At 38.0% G+C, this 6,000-nt stretch overlaps 1 protein-coding gene across 3 annotated transcripts in view; it reads right to left on the bottom strand.

Moving 5' to 3' along the window:
• Positions 1-1,031: 1,031 nt before the first annotated feature.
• Positions 1,032-6,000, bottom strand: part of DTWD2 (DTW motif tRNA-uridine aminocarboxypropyltransferase 2) — a 251,190-nt gene continuing 246,221 nt past the window's right edge. The window contains exon 12 of one of the 3 annotated variants that reach the window (XM_089779290.1): positions 1,032-4,437. The gene's annotated coding sequence lies outside the window, so the exon portion shown is untranslated. The remainder of the gene's footprint in view (positions 4,438-6,000) is intronic. The other 2 variants (XM_089779289.1, XM_075931968.2) reach the window with 2 other exon arrangements.

The raw sequence follows: 6,000 nt of genomic DNA, 5'->3' as shown, positions 1-6,000 counted from the left end.
GCATAAGCTTTCGTGGGCAAAGACCCACTTCATCAGATCCACGAAAGCTTATGCTCCAATACATCTGTTAGTCTATAAGGTGTTACCAGACTTCTTGTCGCTTTTGAAGTATGATAGACACTATTAGTTAGCCATTTTTATGTGATACACCGAATTATCTTAACAATTGCAATGGGCTGTGTCTTTTCTAAAAGAGCTTTTCACTCTCTATTAGCCCCATACTATTTTCTTATATGAGCCACAGCATGTATTGCTAATTTTTGTATTTTGCTTTAAGTCAATGATGAGAGATTTCCAAGCTTCTAAGATGATGGGGGCCTAGAATTTTACTTGGACATATAGCAAAGACTTTTGCTTCCATAATTCTTTTAGTGCACAGAAAGTAAGTTTAACTTCAACATACTTAAAAGCTATCATGAACTATTACTTCAGGACTATGTATTTTATTTCACATGCTATGGGGAAACATGCTACCATTTTACCCCCTCATGATAGACTTAGAACAACAGCAAATTCTTCATACCACAGAGAGCAAAATGGAGGCTGCAAGCAGAGCTGTGAAAAATATTATTTTTCCATAAGATGTCAGACATAATTTGTCACCAATTCATTTAGGCTGTGTCTAGACTGGCCAGTTTTTCTGGAAAATCAGCTGCTTTTCCGGAAAAACTTGCCAGCTGTCTATACTGGCTGCTTGAATTTCCGCAAAAGCACTGATTTCCTACTGTAAGAAATCAGTGCTTCTTGCGGAAATACTATGCTGCTCCCGTTCAGGCAAAAGTCCTTTTGCGCAAAACTTTTTCGCAAAAGGGCCAGTGTAGACAGCTCAGATTTGTTTTCCGCAAAAAAGCCCCGATCGCCAAAATGGCGATCGGGGCTTTTTTGTGGAAAAGCGCGTCTAGATTGGCACGGACGCTTTTCCACAAAAAGTGCTTTTTTGGAAAAGCGTCCGTGCCAATCTAGATGCTCTTTTCCAAAAATGCTTTTAACGGAAAACTTTTTTCGCGATCGGGGCTTTTTTACGGAAAACAAATCTCTGCTGTCTACACTGGCCCTTTTGCGCAAAAGTTTTTCGGAAAAAGACTTTTGCCCGAACGGAGCAGCATAGTATTTCCGCAAAAGCACTGAAAATCTTACATGAGATCGTCAGTGTTTTTGCGGAAATTCAAGCGGCCAGTGTAGACAGCTGGCAAGTTTTTCCGCAAAAGCAGATGATTTTGCAGAAAAACTTGCCAGTCTAGACACAGCCCTCATGTTTAGAATGACACATACCTCATTTTAGGGCTGCCATAATAGGTCATACATAATTATAAATGTGTTAATTCTTCTTCCACTTTAAAACCAGTGTAAATGTATCAACTTTCCTACTTTATTCCTGATTTTCACCAGTGTAAGTCAGACTCAATATTTGCATTTAACATGAGTATTTAGCAAAGATGGGCACTCAAAAGTGCCTGAATATTTACCACCCATATCTCTGCTAGCCCATAGAAAGCCTCAAAATCCTTTCATTAATTTTGCAAAGAACTGGTCAGAGGAAACTGGTCAGACTTACAAGAAAGAGGAAAATGTTTCTCATTAACTCCAGGTAGCTTGAATTAGCAGATGTTTGCCTGCGTTCTTGTCTCTAATTGAAATACATGCAGAATTCCATTGCTGTCCTGTAATGCTCTGAATTTCCACATTCTTATTATGACTTGAAATATTACTTGAAATATTTTGTTTTCTTGTCTTCCACAGATAGCATTGTAAACTCGACATCTGGTAGAGAATTATGACAATTCAAGGAATATTATGACCATTACTTCTTCCTCCTGCTCCAAGGAATAATAAATGTAACCTGAACCAAGTTCTTGTTTCTTTTTATTAGTTTAATCAGTGCAGATATGCAATTTTCTTTTCTCTTCTCTTTCTTTTTAGTAGGTTGCAGAAAAGCTATTTTGAAAGCTCTAGTTTTACGGTCTAGTTAAATCAAAACATAACATCTTTATGTTTTACACAGTGTCATTCAAGTTAATGCAGGTTAAAATATGAGTCATTCACTGCTTTAGAATGTGTTTGTTGTTTCCATATTGTTCCACTTCAAAAGAGAATATAAGGAAGAAATCCCGCCAAATACATTTATCATATATTATGTCCAAGACTTTAAACTACAGTCAAGAAGAAGAAAGTGACAGCCATACCCAGAAACAAGCATGTGCATTTAATAGTGGGCCCTCAGGCTGGCTTGTGACCTGTATACTACTGACAATAGCATACAAGCTTCAGAAAACACTGGTAATGCTGACAGGAGATTATATTTAGTGGGAGTTCAATAAAATGAGTGATGCTCAGCCTCTTCTCAAGTAGCCATTTCCAATGATCCATGCAGAGTCATACCTAGCATATTTAGAAACAGACCAGAAATATGAGCATAGTGTAGTGTTACTCCTTAACAGGATCAGTTATCTTGACAACACACAAACTAACAAATTCTAGCATCATTACATCACTGCTTAGGTACTACTGTATTTCAATTAGCTCAATGTATCTGACCATCATTACAATGACATAGCAGAAGTTAACAGCAATGAAACTTTTAATCAACAGTCTCAGAAAGTATCTTGGGATTGTATAAGGCAGGATAATTCGTATCATTAGTATCTGGGATGCTTGGTCAGTGACGACTGTAACCAGCTAGTTTGATGGGATGGATTTGATGGCCTCACTCACTTGGAAGACCAATCACTCAGACTAGATCACAAGAAGCTGGAGAATAGAGAGATGAAGAAATCTAGTTGGTTTTCTAATCCATTTTCCTGATACTGCACTTCCTGCTTTGGAGGAAAAGGATGGTTGGCTGGGAATAAGAATTTGTTTGAGTAAAATACATCTAGGAGTGAAGAGAGTCCACTTTTAGTGTCTCGTTTAGACAAACTTTGTGGGCTTGAGTATAAAATTGACAGTGGTTGAAAGAAAAATAAATAGTGGACACACTTATCTTTATAATTTGTTTCAAAGAAGCAATACTTAGATACGTAGCTGATAGGAATATTATTAGTATTCTGCAAAATCAGAACAGGGCTATGCAAAAGGACATTTTTTCCCTCTATCAAACAATCATCAAAATAGTCACTCCCTCTTGAAGGATTTTCAAAGGAACAGATGGCTTTCTGCTAGCAGAACAAATGTCAGGAGCTAGTAGAAACCTTAATTTAAGAATATTAAATATCAAGTGGCATTCCACATTATATCGGTCATGAAGAAATAGCTATAAAAATATCCACTAGTTCAGGGACAAGAAAGAAAGAAAGAAAGAATGAAAGAACTAACTAACTAACTTACTACAGGTCCATTCTCCTTGGAGTGACTGAGCCTTAGCTTCACTATTCCAATGCACTGAGCAACACAACTGAGTCACCATTCGGTCCCTCCTCTGCTGTGGGACAGTGTAACTATGCACTGTCCCTTCCTCAGGCCAGAGTGGATAGTGCCAATCCTCTGCTAAAAGAAGAGGGCCCGTTTCAGATCTTACACTAGCATATAAGGTATACAGAAGTAATTTCTCTATCGGCAATGGCGTTTCACTGGTTATATACGAGCAAGTGCTTTGAATGGGGCTCATTACCTTGGAAATGCTTCTACCTAGCCATAGCCCAGGAAACGAATATAGCAAGCTCACTCCCAATATCATATAATGGCTGTGTGCGCCACTAGGTGAGTATCTGAACTTACACTGGCCATTTTCTAAATGGGATCATGCTCATGGATTGAATTTTTTCCCCCAAAGTTTGTCACCTTTATAGAGTTTTACAGAATTATTTCTCATTACATTCTTTTATTTTTAAAGTCTGTCTGCATATGTTTGGAAAAGTCTGTTAAGTGAACAAAATACCACTAATATACTTTGTATTTTCACAATGACCTGTAAAGTATTGATGATAATTTTCAGTGTAAGAACACATGATTAAAGACATGCCACTAAACTCATGCACATTGGGCCTGATCTGCCACTGCCTGGGCACCACGTGTAAGCAGTTGGTGGAAAGGCAGTGTAGAGTGCAGCTCAGAGGCTTTGGAAAGGGCACCTTGCGTACCCCTCTGGAGTGCTACAAAGGAATGCAATTTCCCATTCCTACTAAACTCCTTCTGAAGTGTTATGTCATCAGAATCGTTCTGATGTCTCTGCTGATCAATGGCACTCCCTTTGGTGACTTCAGCATGTCACCAATGGTTACATTGCCTTCCCATGAAAATACTCAAGAGGCTAAACATCCCTATTGCTGTAGACATATGAGTTTTGCTAGCATTATTACTGATGCTTATTTCCTCCTCCTCTCCATTCTTAATATTTTCTCCCTTCCTCTTCATGTCTCAGCAGTCTCTCATCAAACGTGAAATGCATTTGTTTCTATGTAACAGGTTTTCTCTCCTTCCACAGCAGAAGCACATTTTAACCTGGGGAAAAATTAAAATAAAGACTCACTTTATTACCCGTAGCTGTTAGAAGAATGAAAGCTGAAATGGCTAAGGGACTATGCAGTGTAGTTTTGTCGGACCCAGGATATTAGACAGACAAGTTAGGTGAGGTAATATTTTATTATTAGACCAGTTTCTATTGGTGAGAGACTTAAGCTTTCAAGCCAAACAGAGCTCTTACCCAGACCTGAAGAAGAGCGGTACGTGGCTTGAAAACTTGTCTCTCTCATAAGCAGAAATTGGTCCAATAAAATATATGACCTCACTCACCTTATCTCTCTAATGTCTACAGGAGAGCTTTCTCTGACACATTTAATAGTAGATGTGATATGCAGGACTCTTAATGAAAATGACCCACCTTCAATAGAAAAGCAAAAGTTTTCTGGGTATGAAGTAAAATAGATAATATATGGTTCTTTATGCAGGAAAATACTGAAACAATTGAACTCCAAACTGACACACAAATAGCTCTGGATGATTAGAAGGAAATGAGTTATTAGCCAGGGAACCCTTTTGCTTGCAGATTCATATATTTTATTTCTTGTGTGTGACCTGTGAGTTTTTTAGCTTTGTGTGTGTGCATCCACCTCCCACAAATCAACTTCAATTGTGAAAGAGTTCGCGTCCATGTATGCTTAGATAATGAATTCTTCCTGTTGCAAAGTGACCTCTGGAGTCTGAGAAGTACTTTAATTTCAATTTGTGTCAATGAAATACTTGATAAATTGTTCTTTTTAGGGTCATATATAACTTTGGATTGCAGTACTGACCGCTGTTACCATTCTGACAAAGATAAATCATGCTGTAGGGTTTGTTCTGTATCTGTAGACTGTCATGGCTACAATTACAGATGTAAGCTCATAGTGCAGTCTGTGTGCGTTCAAAGTAGGGTGCATCATTCTGGCATAATTTACTTTCAGCCTTGTTTTAGGTGTCATGTAACATCCAGAGTGTGGGAAGTGCATGATGCTTAATTTCAAAAAATGTAATCAAACTAAATAATCAAACACATACCTCTTTAAGCAACAGAAAAGAAGAATTTGTATTCAATAACTTATACTAGATAAGTCAACAAGCAACTAGCTATTGCTATAGCTCAGTTTTCACTTGATAAGGATTATTATTGGAGTGACGCCACATCTTGGCTTCTTTTGTGACTCCCTGGGATTCTCTTAGTGAAGCTCTAACCTAATATTCTTCATTAACTAAAACAGTAACAAAATTTGTATGCTGCTCATCTGAACGAAAACCCTTCATCACAAAGATGATGCAATCATGTGCACATGAATTGCCCTTCCAAATGTTGCCTTGACACAAGCCAATGTTTCTTGGAGCAGCTGCCACTTGTGCTTTTTCTCCTTGATCCTAAATTATTCTAGCTTCACCTGTTCACATCTTAAATTAGCCCAAAATTGTTTTTCATTTCAAGGCTTATGCCAGCAACAGCAACTGTACCAATTGCTACCCAGTTTTCATGGGGTCCAAGATCAGCCAAGCACTCATTTTTGACACAATGTGTTCTAAATTCCATTGAATAGTCAA

Source organism: Pelodiscus sinensis, chromosome 6, assembly GCF_052426305.1.
Source record: "Pelodiscus sinensis isolate ZL-2025 chromosome 6, ASM5242630v1, whole genome shotgun sequence".
Taxonomy (NCBI): Eukaryota; Metazoa; Chordata; order Testudines; family Trionychidae; genus Pelodiscus; species Pelodiscus sinensis.
Note: the sequence above shows the minus strand (reverse complement) of the source record. Positions and strands in the feature narration are given on the sequence as shown.